The sequence below is a fragment of the Poromitra crassiceps genome (assembly GCF_964638095.1).
Source record: "Poromitra crassiceps genome assembly, chromosome: 8".
Lineage (NCBI taxonomy): Eukaryota > Metazoa > Chordata > Actinopteri > Beryciformes > Melamphaidae > Poromitra > Poromitra crassiceps.
In genome coordinates this window covers 58246694-58260545 of record NC_139629.1, presented here as the reverse complement: position 1 = coordinate 58260545, position 13852 = coordinate 58246694, and the positions used below count along the sequence as shown (strand labels likewise).

The following is a 13852-nucleotide window of genomic DNA, read 5'->3' as shown; positions in this document are numbered from 1 at the left end:
CTCAGGGTCTAGTATACAGACATTTTCGCCAGTGGACGATATACTTTTATTGTAACAATAATGGGTATAACGATCTATAAGCAGGTGATGGTGGCAGCTGCAGCTTGTCCACCGGTGTGGTCATTTCCAGAGGTGGTGCTGATGGCATGACCGCAGTTGATGGTACAGCCATTTTCAGAGGTGGTGCTGATGCTGGTACAGTTCTCTTGAAGAAGTTTAGGCATCGCAAAACCCTCTTCAGTAGGGGAGACTTCTTTTTAGACTCAGTCTGTCCTTCTCTGCCTTCGTGCGTCACTTTGTGGCAACGGGCAGCAGCCTGGTGTTCCAGCTTCTCTGTGAGTGCAGTCTGGTGTTCCAGCTTCTCTGTGAGTGCAGTCTGGTGTTCCAGCTTCTCTGTGAGTGCAGTCTGGTGTTCCAGCTTCTCTGTGAGTGCCTGGATTACCATGTGGAGGTCGTTGTTCTTTTTAGACTCAGTCTGTCCTTCTCTGCCTTCGTGTGTCAGTTTGTGGCAACGGGCAGCATGGTGTTCCAGCTTCTCTGTGAGTGCAGTCTGGTGTTCCAGCTTCTCTGTGACTGCCTGGATTACCATGTAGAAGTCGTTGTTGTCCTGTATGAGGATTGCCTTCTCCTTCTCCAACACCGCAACCCTGCTCCTCTCTCTCTGCAGAAGTTCCTGGTTGCCCTGCTTTTCTTTGCGCAGTTTTTGGGACAGGTACTGCAGTCTCTCCAACTCGGACATCTGCTCGAACCGCTCAAACCGGTTGGCCCCCATGTCACTGCAGGAATGAAAGTAGTAGCTAGTAGTAGTAGTAGTAGTAGTAGTAGATCGTTTGAATGTTTTCAGGTCACTGTGTAGTAGACTGATAGACTCCTGAGTATGCAACCTCCAGTATATATAGCCCTGAGCCGCGAAGATGATGACACCACAAATGACGCATTTCGGGTGTCATAACGACGCCGCACCGTGATTGGTTCTGAGGTCCCACCACAGATGACGTAATTTCGGGTGTCACAACAACGCCGCACTCTGATTGGTTCTGAGCGTTCTATGGGTCCCTCTGCTGTGCAAAGGGGTGACGCGGGGACCTAGCAAGCTAACTTGAAATAAAGATCGTGAGTTCCCAAACTCCACACAAACCACACATATAAACACAAAGCTGCCCGTTGTTAGCTCAATACAGTTTAAACTAAGATATTCCATTAAAAAAATAATTTTTCCAGCCACAGATTTAGCTACTACATCAACGAACTTCAGCGTTAGCTTTAGCTAATCGCTCCCTGCTAACATGAGTTCCTGTTGCCAAATCTCGCGAGTGTGTTGCTGAGGTCTTGAACAAGTTTATTTTTCTCCTGATCTGTCTGAAAAATGCAATTTTAGTGTCAGAATATTCTGAAGGTATGTGGCTTCGGAGAATGGGCAGAATATTTACTTTAATGAATATGGGGGCGATTCAAATAATCTGTCATAATCTGAGATCACGTTGTATAGTTTACAACTGTAATTGTATGTATGGATATTATCACGAATATATAAACTGGAGACGAGGCTCCGTTTAGCCGAGAGGAGGAAGAAGAAGCGCTTCTCTCAGATGAATGGTTTAGTTAGCTGTGAAGCTAATGGAGCTAACGTTGGAGCGCTTTCCCCCCGGAAATGTCTAATGTCCAAAACCTGACAGCGTTGGTGAACTAGCGACTGTTGAAGAGATCTTTGGGCTGTTTGAAGAAGAAGCAGAGTACGAGGAAGAACATCTAAAGATATTCCTAATCCACTGAGTTGACTGCTTCTGAATAAGGAAATGGTGTGTAACGAGTTAACAATTCATTATATCAGGCTAGACTCTTCTTGTTCCAAAAAGATCAAGCAACACTGTTGGACACTGATTTAAATCCTGCAGTGCGGTTACACAGAGTAGCCATACCTCCAGACTTCCAGCAGTTGTTGGTCATTAAAGAAGTTGTTTTCCCTAAGCTGCAGGAGTGGAGCCCCATTCTGGACCAGGAGAGCACAGAGCACCCACAGGTGGAACTCTGGATCAGTCAGAATGAAGACTAGCTTCAGGAGGGCCCAGAGCCCCCACACATCAAAGAGGAACAGGAGGAACTAATCTGGACCAGTCAGGAGGGAGAGCAGCATCAGGAAGACCCAGAGCCCCCACACATTAAGACATCCGATCCCAGGCTGTTTATCTGTTTTGTAAATCAATGGTCCATTCACTGTGAATGTTTTCAAATTTCTTCTAAAAGAAACGGGAACATTTGGAGGTGTTGTTATTTATAGCTTATTATGCAATGCTTTTCTTTGTCTGGCCCACTTGAGACCAGATTGGGTCGCATGTGGCCCGTGAAGTAAAAAGAGTCTGACACCCCTGGTCTAATCTAATGTGTGTCTGCAAGTGAGTATGATGCCCTGTAGAAATAACATATACTGCTTCTGGAGGGTAGCAGAGGACCAGGGCTATGATGCCCTGTAGAAATAACATATACTGCTTCTGGAGGGTAGCAGAGGACCAGGGCTATGATGCCCTGTAGAAATAACATATACTGCTTCTGGAGGGTAGCAGAGGACCAGGGCTACCACTACTGGACCCCCTTACCAGGCTACCTAATTGGCCGGTTACAATGTCAACTGCTGATTGGCTAGAGGCTTTGCATTTTCTACAAACACCCTCCCAGGGCTTGAGGCCAGACGGTCTGGTAGAACGAAATGAAATGTGAGTTCATGTGACCGGCTGGTTTACACATTAGGTAGGCCACATTTAACTACAATTCCTTCCTAGCATTATAAGCTCTAAAAAAAAGTACAATGCAAAGAAGTAATTGAACATTTGACTTCAGCTTGGTGATATATGAATACATGACATTAACCCCAAAAGGGGATGCTATTCCATCTTTGTAGCCGAGCTTCAGCAGGCACCACTCGGCTGTCACATCACACTGTATCTTACTCTCTCTCCCCAACAGTGACATCAAGCTGTGAGTATGGCTGCAGTGTTGGGCTGTGGTACAGACAGAATGGAGGGGGGTGGAGGAGAAAGGTGGAGAGGCACTCCTCTCTGCAGTGTTGGGCTGTGGTACAGACAGAATGGAGGGGGGGGGGGGAGAAAGGTGAAGATGCACTCCTCTCATTATCCGTTCTTCTCATGGCAGATCCGATCGCCTCGAGAGTCAGCTGTCAATCACAGCCGTTGTGTCGAGTCAACGCAGGAGCCCAGAATGTACGGGGCCACCCATCAAACCTGCCTATACAGCCCAAAGCTACAGCCAGTCGCAATTAAAGTGTGGCTTCACTGCGAGAGAGGAACATAAGGCCACCAGAAGTTCACTGAAAAACCCAATTACCAGCTTGTCAAATAAACGCTGTCAGCAAGGGTTGTTCTTGGAAACAAACCAGCTGTGACTCACCTTGGCACCGGCTTCAGAGACCCACGAGAGAGGGGACTGACCCACGAGAGAGGGGACTGACCCACGAGAGAGGGGACTGACCCACGAGAGAGGGGACTGCGGCTGTTATCAGAATAATCCAAACTCTCAATTAGGTGAATGTAACTTTTGGTTTATTATGTTGGAACAAACTAGAAAATGGAGAGAAAAAAAGCCCCCAAGGGTATGCACAGGGCCACATCACAGACCATGCAGTTTCATGTACAAAACTCACAAATGGAGTAAGGGGTTTGGGATTAAAGGTTATAAAAATAGAACATTTACAAAATAAAAATATCTACAGAGCCAGTTGAGCGGCATACTCAATAGTGTGGCTAATTTGTCCAATAATTATTTTCAAATAACTATTTTTTTCCAAGAAAAATGTACAATCTAAACAAAAACAACACAATCATAGAAAAATACATTTCACAGTTGAGGCGGAGAGAGCATATAGAGAGGCAAAGTGACCGCCTACTTCCTGCTTCAGCACTGTACCAGAGATTTTCATCCGCCATTTATTTTCCCATACACATTTCGTAAAATGCGTATAAAAATAGTTTTACTGGTTCAAACCAAACGGTACAGATATATTTAAAAACAGGAGAGATCGCATAACATTTCACTGGGACCAAAACGTTAAATTAAAGAAAATATTTTTTCAATGTTGTTTTTTTAAGTTTTGGTCCGAGTGAAATGTTCTATGGTCTCTCCCGATTATAGCGTTAGCTGAACCGTTTGGTTCGACGAAGTACAACTAATTATAAGCATTTTACGAAATGTCTATGGGAAAATAAATGGCGGATTAAAATCTCTGGTACAGTGCTGAAGCAGGAAGTAGGCGGTCACTTTGCCTCTCTATAACTATGCAGTCTTTGGCACAGAAACTGACGCTACACAGTAGTTTCGTTCTTCCATAAGCCGGTCTTGTGTACTGCTCGTACACTCTGTGTTTATACTGCTCGTACACTCTGTGGTGATTAAAGGCAGTGCGGGCTGCTCGTGGTCTTTGAGCGTGCCGTTTGGAGTGATGAGGTTCAGTCCGTATGACTTGGGTTGGCTTTCGAGTTCTGTGTTGCTCGGCTGCTTCACCGCGACAGTGTCTTTACTTGAACTAGACAAAGCGGTAGCTGCTCGCTCAGTCTCTACTGTCACCACTACTGCTGATGCTGCTCCTCCTGCACCCACGGGCCCGTTGGCCAGAGTGACTGCCCCGTTGGCCAGAGTGACGCCCCCTCCTTTATCTGCATAGCGCGAGCGTCGAGGTAAGCTAGCGCTGTCCTGCTGCAGCTGACTCTGATGCCGCTCCCTGTAGGCCATGTAGGCCGCCCGCCGGCTATTGCGTGCCGCCACGTCGTGATGGTGGTGGTGCCGCCTGTGGGGGGCGCTCTGCACGCTTCCCTCCACGCTGGTGGGCACATCGTAGGCGTACTCGCATAACACAGTCAACCGGCTGGCCCGATGGGCCCGCGCCCTGTTCTTGTGATGCCTGCCCGCATGTCCGTTAGTGGATGACGCAGGATTGTTGTTGTTCATGGGGCGGAACTGCACCTCAACTGGGGCCACGTGCATTTTGATTTCATTGTCTAGCGAATGTTCAGTCAGGCTGTTGTCCAAAATGGCCGCGCCGTTGGCTGGCACCGGTAGCGAGACGGATTTACACTGGGCCGCCTCTGCGTGCAGATTGGTCAGCTTGCTGCCCGGGGGGGAGGTGCGCACCACGGTGGGGGCACGCATGCTGGGGGCAGGAAGATTCGGCGCTGCTGTGGCCACACTTTGACGCCTCCCCGTTTGCCCTGCCGACCGATCCGGCTGAGGACGCCGTCGCCGTCGTCGTCGTCGCCCCCGGCTGGGGCAGAAGGACGTCTTCCTGCGCAGAGTAGGCTCGTCTCCCAGAGCAACACGCCTGCGACCAATAGCGCCTCATGTCCTGCCGGTTGACACAGTGATGTGCCACCATGAACGCCCCCAGCGCCAGCGCGGCCACCCCGCACAGGCAGGTGAAGGCGAGGTCAAAGGGGTGGTCCTGCGACACGGCCATGGCCCCGAACACCCAGAGGGCCGCGTAGAGCCCCAGTGCCCCCGCCGCGCCCATGAGCTGGGCGACGAAGGTGTGCTCATTCTCCAGGGCCGACAGGGGCACGGCGCGGGGGGCCGACACCGTCGAGGAGGAGGCCTCGTGGGGCTGCAGCTGGAGGGTGAGAGGGTGGAGCTGGCTGCTGGGACCGTCCGCCCCGGCCGAGCCCAGGTGCTGCTGCTCCTCGGTGGGCTCCTTGAGCTCGTAGCGGCGCTCGGGTGGCGCCGCAACTGGAGCAAGATGCTGAGGAAGTACATGCAGTCCACAAAGATGATGAAGCCCACCGGGCCGTAGAAGGCGCCGATGCTCGGCTCCCAGGCCATCCAGCAGCTAGAGGGGGAGCGAGACAAGAGACATGGCATCACACTTTCTTCTAGCAATCACTTTGTTTCAGTGGCTAGGGTAGAGCAGCCACAAAGAGAGGGTTTGTATACAATATTTCTGTAGTTTAGTCCCAATTCTTTAAGTTTCTGTTCCATTACATTTAATAATACAGGCTGCTAGTTAGAAATTAATTAAACTCCAAAGACTTTGGACAGATACGGGTCCAGATTTCTCAATGAGTCAGCCATGTAGCACAATGTAAACAGCTGCCACTGTAGGAAGGGGGGTGGGGGAGTCCACTGTAGAAAGGAGGGTGGGGGAGTTAGCTGAAAAGTGGCAGCAGCTCCTTGGTGCTTGGATGCACAAAGCATTAATAGACCTCTATAATCAGAACTTCAGGGACTGAACTTTTCCTCCCCTCATGAGCACATATTGAGGCACAGGAACTTTAATTGCTTTCTATACAATGTGTCAGCTGATCTGGGACTACTACTTACTATGGTGCATTGGTCCGGCTGCCATAGTTCTTGACGTTAGCGGCCGCAGTGATGCCACAGACAATGATGGGTATCCCTCCACCGATTAAGTAGAACCTTTTGGAGAGAAAAATTCTGTGTTAGCCCTTATTTTAGCAGGATGTGAAAATGGGCATGAAATTAAACATCTAATTCCATTGGTATCTCAGGCATCTACACTGACACCGTGTGGCAGTCGCCACAACAAACAGGACCCCTGATGGCAAGAGAAAGCTGACTGACCTACTCACCACTTCTCTCTTAGAAATATATAAATATAATATGTTTTTTTTTTAATTCCTAACATGTAAACACTTTTTTAAAGATATAAAGTGCACTAGGCTGTAGGCACAATTGTGTCAGATTACAAGACTATTCTTGTCCAACGAGGACAACACAGACTAAAAGACTAGTCCGATTCCTGTAACGTCAGGAAGCTGTGGACACATTCGGTGGTCAGGTCAAAGACGGGGCGTCACACATGAAGAGAAGGGATCACATGTACGTCACATACAATGAATCCCCCCAAATAAAACTGTACAGTATTTGATCAGCAAGTGTGTAGCCAGTGTAGGAGCTGTTGCTAAAAGTGAATTCTCGTCTATGGCGGCCGCCATTGTTGTTACTCCTCGGCGCACTTTGACAACGGGAAACAGTTTGACAATGGCGTTAGTCCCGCCCGTTGCGCTGTTTATTGATGCTGATTGGCTAATCGTGCTTTCAACCGAGGAAATCGATGTGTGCATGTCACGATGCCAGACCAAATCTCAGCTGTAGTGTCGTACCTGAGCATCGGCCGTGGCGGGGGCGGCGGCTCGTCCAGCTCTTCGTAGCGCTTGGCCTTACGCATCACCTGCTTGTAGATGTTGCGCGCGGTCACGCCCACCCATAGCGCGGTAGCCAGAGTGCCAGTGGAATAGTGCAGCAAGATGCCCACCTGAAAGAGGGTGTGTATATTGTTGTAATTGGTGGATATCTCATGCTGGAATAAAAGTGTCCATATAGTCAGTAATCATATTTGTAAAATAAAAAGATTTGTCTAAATTGGAAATTTAAATGAAGTGGTGACACTGCTCTTGTGAAGTCCTGCTGAAAACGACACGTAAAAAAAACACATGTATTATAATGCAATGCCATGTAAATGCCAGACATGCCATCAAACCATTACATAAGAACAACAGAACCCAGTATAATGCGAGTCTTAAAAAAACATGCTGATCCTGCAATATTGTATTGGTTGGAAAGTCCCTCCAGAAATGTTCAACTTAAAGTTACAACTTTAATCCTAAGGGGACTTCGTAAATAAATAAATAAATCATATACACTGCCAAGGTTTTCCAGCCAGCCACTTTGTGGAAAATGAATAAGTAATACGTCTCAATTCAACACATCGTCAGGGGAAGAACTGCCTGAAGCAATGGAACACATCTACACATCTGAACATCAGAGCGGGGTTAACGTCGCCAAAGTTTTTCAAGATCCTGAAAACATCTAAGAGGCACTCGTTCAATTTTGACTGCTGACCTTGATGTTTGAATCAAAGCATGCACAGCGGGGGATGCTGAAGGTGTGTGGGTGATGCGGAGGGGTGTATATATATACTCACCGACTGGCAGACACTGGCGTAGCGCGTCTGATTGATGCCGCCCACAAAGAGGTGAGGAAGCAGGTGAGGAAGATGTGGAGGCAGAGGTTGACCAACATGTGCCAACACTTGCGACTTACGCGGTCAGACCTGGATTCACAGACACAGAATCGATAAATACGTCTGTTTTACAAGCGCTTCCCTCTTACAGTATATACAGTAGAGGATACAGTCTGTGATGTTGACGCTGAGCCGGACTGTAACTTTAGGTAATATTTCTGTCATTACCATCCGCCAGGAAGGTTATGTTTTCGGTGTCGTTTGTCTGTTTGGTTTGTCTGGATTACAGAAAAACTACTTGTGTGATTTTCATGAGACTTGGTGGAAGGGTGTAGCATGAGCCAAGGAAGCACCCGTTACATTTTGGAGCGGATCCGGATCCAACTCACGAACAAGCAATAATAGCGAATAATAGTGGGCCATGGCGGACGTCTGTGCTCTCCTTCTAGTTACTATTATGTCCATTATGAAACAAAATGAATCAAAGAGTGCAAGACAAGATAGTGTGTGTACTGGGGGCAGCAGGGGCAGAAATGAACAGGGGTCATGGCAAAAACATACAATGCCTGTGGGGAAAAAAGAAAAAAAAAGCCCTGCTAATTAAGAGTTCACCCATTTCATATTGTATTTATTGAGTTGTCAGATGTTCATGTGTAAATGAGACTACTGTCCCCCTTGGGCCACCGTAGGTGATTCATGAGAGCATTTCACTGTGGATTTATTTCAGTGCGTATATTGGTATATTGGTATATTGGTATATTTTGATTTAAAATAAAACAAATGTTAGAGGTACAAATTGAGTGTTTATTGGCCTAATGCTTCAAATGTAATATTTCATTGTAAAAAATTATTTTTTTGTGTAATAAAATAAGAAGAAGAAAAAAAAAAAGAAAAAAAAAAGTCAAGCAACCACTTTTTACCTGTGGTGGTAGATGTAGCTGATGATGATGGTGAGCAGGCAGATGAGAAGTACAATGGTAGTGGCATAGATGACTGGGTGCAGGGGCTGGATGCTGGGGGAGAAATACTCCACACTGCTGAGATCCTGGAAGAGACGAGACGACTCAGAGTCCTCAGAGATTATGTCACATCATTGCATAGAAGTCCAGGAATTACATTGCGTAAGACTATCAATTAAAAGAAAGATAGGAAAACCTAACAACACATGATGTTGTTTGCAAAGCTTGCCAACCCAAACATTGTGAAGCTATCATGCAAATTTAATGAATGCTTGTAACATAGAGACTATGTAAAATACTAAAATTCAAAGCCATCATAACAAATGAATAGAGAGGAAGCACCCGAGCACAAAGTCGTACCATGAGCAGGCCGTAGTTTGCGAGCGAGTCACATGACATGCTGGTGAGGTTGTCGTGGTGAGCGAGGATGCGGCAGCCGTCGCTCTGCCAGCCCCCCTGGCCTCCTGCCAGGCTGAGGTTCCAGCAGGCGGGCACGGCGTCCGAGCCACGGGCGAAGCGCCGCAGGGTGATGTTGACGGGGCTCCGCAGCCCGCGCAGGCTCATGCCCTCTGATCGGCCACGGAGACACAAAGCACAATACCAGTCAAACGGATGCACTTGATTTAATGTACGTTTTTAAATTGTCATTAAATGCTTGAAATGTGTTTCTTAGACAAATGTAAATAGTGAAGTTGATGCCTATGTTTGCCTTTCCTTCAAGGCAAAGTGTGACTAAAGAATCTAAAATATCAGATGTTTGATTTGTTCAACACTTTTTTGGTCACTACATAATTTAATTTATTTGATCTCTTTACTATTATTCTAAAATGTGGAAAACAGTCAAAATAAAGAGAAAATGCATGTCCAAACTTGATGAAACCGAATAGCTATTTTGATATTGTCATTTTGCCTACTACACATAAAATGACTAAAACGTTCTGATTTCTCATCCGTAATGATGCCAATGAGGTATTACACAGGCACATAAACACCATCAATTTAACACCATGACATTACCAAAATTCCTGACCAAAACAAACACATTTTTTAGGACAGTAGTGGGATAATCATCCCTTAATGTCTCCACTTCAAACTCACCTATCTTGGTCATGATGACGGGGGTGGCCACACTCCTCCTCTTCCCACCATCAGCCAGTTGGGAGGAGTTGCCGGTGGAGGGGAAGAACTTGCCATTGCGGAAGGCCAGCAGGTGGAGCTTGTAGACCGTGTTGTCCGTCTGCCCGGGGAGGACGGCCTGGGACAAGAGAGACTGAGGGAGCTGCAGAGACACCTCCACTACAGTGCTCTGCAGGGAGCAAGGCACAGCCAATGTGCTCACATTTCCATTGAATTTTCACACGAGAAATACATATATTGTTATGTCAGGGTTGCCACTCTTTTGTCATGATAGATTTCAAGCACTTTTCAAGGACAAATTATTTCAAAATTACATAGAGCAATTCACATAATACTAGTCTCGTAAGTCCTTTAATGCAAATGTGTTTACAATAAATCATTAACACTTAACAAAGCGCAGTGTGGAGAGTGATAACCTTACTGTAGATAGGAAGAAAGTCTATCAAGCTTGGCCCAAAAGTTTTGAGATGCCGGAGGCCCAAGGCTCAAACTCACCTTTTATGGTGCTTGTATGCTTTTTTCACCCGTTTAAATAAACTGAAACTACTACAATACATGTGATTGTGTGCCCTAAAAGAACTGTGCAATGCATGTCCTAAAGACATTGATGCATATGTGATTTGATGATCCGAAGCTGCAAAACAAACCTCAAATCCCAAATTCCAAGACACAATTTCAGCTGCTAACAAGTTGCAATTACCGCTCTACTCACGTTTGGTATTGCTGGTAGGAACTAACCTTGTACAGGATGCTGGAGAAGGAGCTGGTGGTGTTGCATTTGAAGCTGAGCTGGCGGTCCTGGCCGGGCGTGCGCTCTGGACTGGGCCTCTGAAACAACATGCAGGTCATGCCGTTCCACTCGCTGGCCCTCACAGCGTGGGCCTCCAGCGCTATGTTAGGGGACGTCTGGGAGGACATACAGGACATTCAACAAAATATATCACACACCGGATTATGTCTCAAGAAATGTGAAGATGTTACCCAGTCTAGGTGAAAAGTGAAAAGAAAAATGGTCTTTATGATGAACCGAAGCTAAACTGAAACTATGCTGCCTCCCATATTGCAGAGCATCGTGACATGGTGCTAACTGGACTGACCAGGGAGAAGGCCTGTGCGGTGGCCAGCCGGTGGACAGCGATCTTCTGGAGGCAGGCGATGATGCGGGAGCAGGCCATGGCCTCGCGCTGGGCCATCCACAGCACCCGCTCATCAGCCAGCATCACGTTACTGGCCATGCTCACCATCACCTCACCCAGCTGGGAGACGAGAGAGGGACATGCAACAGCACATTATACATGCAGAAGATTATGAGACATTCTGTTGGACTGTTGACATATAAGCCTGGCACTCATCACCTCTATAACTACAGACATTGCCTTATTAACTGCAATATTTGAAATCACTCAAGTGGATACATGCAAATTGTGAATAGGGTCCCGTGTCCAACCAGGGCATCTCGTTTTTAGCAAGCAGTGCTAAACAGATACGCGTCATTATGTGTCACTTTATTGTAAAGCGTCCTTGGGTTCCTTGAAAGGCGCTATATAAATCAAAGTTATTATGATTATGATTATTATTTGAAGGAGGTGCTTATTGCACATTTACAACATTTAGTTAAAGTTTTAAAGGCTTTTAGCCTATAACAATGGTCCACGCTCAGAGCCACGCTAGGCTCTCAGCACTCCTTACCTTCGAACATAATGTGAAAAAGAGCAGCTCTCAGTGGACTGAAGGAACTGAAGTCTTCATCACCCTCTCTACAGTTCCTCCAACTGTGCTGAAATGAGTGAGACACACACGTCTCTCTCCCGGTGTCACATTCTCACCCTTCCCTAAAAGGACTGGCTAGCCAGGTGTACTGCAGCGATCACAGTGAGGGGGGAGAAATCTGATCTCATCCGTTTTCCAACCTCAGCTTCAGGGATAAACCCCCCCCCCCCCCCCACATGGCTCATTCCAGATCCTATCTTATTATACCCACTCATTTCGATTCCTCTGCAGATTAAAACGGGACAAGTTTGCTTTGTTTGGCCGTCAGCTGTGCGGAAATGAAAGTCCTGACAAGATGTCCTTTCTCATTAAACAGGACAACATATAAATTCTCAAAAGCAAGCATCACATTCTCCTGCATGCTGCTGAAGCGTATAAAAACCACATAGACCTATAACTTTACGCTGTAAAACATTTATCTCAACACTATAAAAAAGCCTAATTGGGTGTGGAGTTGGAGATTAACGGCAGCCAATACTGACCTCTTTGAACTTCTCGGCAAACTTTCCAAACTTCTCAATCATTTCAGCCACAAAGATGATGTCCATTTTGTCTGAGAAGGTGGCGGCTTCCGCTGTGCAGACCAGCAGCCGTTGGGCCCTGGTCACCACATTGGTCACGTTCAGAGGGATCTGACGCACGGAGACAGACATTTAGGATGAAGGCATAAGGTCTGTTGGCACGGACAGTTTATTCGGCAAGGAAGAAAAAGCAGAAAAGGTGATTGAGAAAGCTGGGGAAATAAATTAAACACATAATAAGATGAAGATAATAAAGAAGGCAGAAGGATGACAGAAAGGATTAGAACAAGGTTGAAGTCAGAAAGTTACAAGCAAGAAAAATAATGTACAAGGAGGAAAATTGTCTTAATTGAACACAATAGCTATTTTCTGACCTATCATGCATATTTTATTTTATTTTAGAGATGTGAGGAACGGAGAGAGAGTCGTATCTCAGGTTGCTCAAGCAAGTCCCTGCAGCCATTTATTTCCTCATTTCTAACCTTATACAGCATGTTGTGGCTCGCTAACATAGCACGGTGAAGTAGCTGTTGGAGCAGTAGCTGTGTGCTCTCCTCCCCAGAGTGGAGAGGAGACTTACTACACATGCCAGGGACGTAGCGTATTGTCCAGTTGGCCCATCCCACGAGAGTCACGTGACTCGGTACAAAAACTGCACTTGTGGTTTATGTCCGTCGTTCCCACTAGAGTGCGCTAGTGGTCAATTTGTGGTCGCCACGATATCACCTATCGCAGTAGGGATTTATGCATCGTCTATTAGTGTCTTTTAAGCTTGTGTAAAGGAAGAGATGGCTAAATGAAGACCACTCTGTAGATCAATTAGTCAACCGAACCAATCACAGACCTGGTTGATGACATCGAGGAATCTGGTGACGTCTTTCTGGTACTGGCAGCGGGAGTAGTCGTCCTCTGCCCACAGCCCTCCGCGGTCACAGCGGCGCCACGCCCGCTGCTCCTCGCCAGCGCTGCCTGAGTAGATGCCTGTGCCCGATGACAGTCTGTTGCAGGGCATGTAGGCTGTGATCCCTGCCAGGGTGCGTGGCCACCTGGACGGAACGGAGCCAAACAAATGACAGTTGTGGGTTTTTTCTGTGTGTGTCTCCGATGAACTGGCACCAGCAATGTCTCTACTTCCTTCTTTCACTTGAAAGATCTCACAAGCTATTTGTTTATAGAATGGTGAGGATTAAGGTGGAGGGCAGGAAGACAATGCTTTGTGTTAGGACCAAGATGTTACCTTTGTGTCATCTGAACCATAATATAGAGACCGTTGCAACTTGACAACATCAATATTCTAAATGTTCCATAGCAATAAACCTCTAGTGAAACCATCTATATAACATCAACAATAGACCTTATTCGATTGACGTCACTCACGTACGGGCACGCCCACTGCCGCCATGTTGTTGACATAGCGCAGCCGCTTTAAGTGACAGCCTATGTAAGAGCAGAGTTTATAGGAAGCTAGCCGCCGTTAGCGTTAC

General features: G+C 46.8%; 1 pseudogene across 1 annotated transcript; it reads right to left on the bottom strand.

Moving 5' to 3' along the window:
* Positions 1 to 4284: 4284 nt before the first annotated feature.
* On the bottom strand, positions 4285 to 13625 carry LOC310780819 (adhesion G protein-coupled receptor A3-like; annotated as a pseudogene). The gene is made up of 12 exons: positions 13606 to 13625; positions 13213 to 13414; positions 12330 to 12479; positions 11175 to 11333; positions 10816 to 10983; positions 10039 to 10246; positions 9301 to 9509; positions 8902 to 9026; positions 7943 to 8071; positions 7122 to 7273; positions 6319 to 6414; positions 4285 to 5827 (listed from the first exon to the last, which is right to left on the bottom strand). The product of its transcript is annotated as an adhesion G protein-coupled receptor A3-like (transcript).
* Between the last annotated feature and the right edge of the window lie 227 nt (positions 13626 to 13852).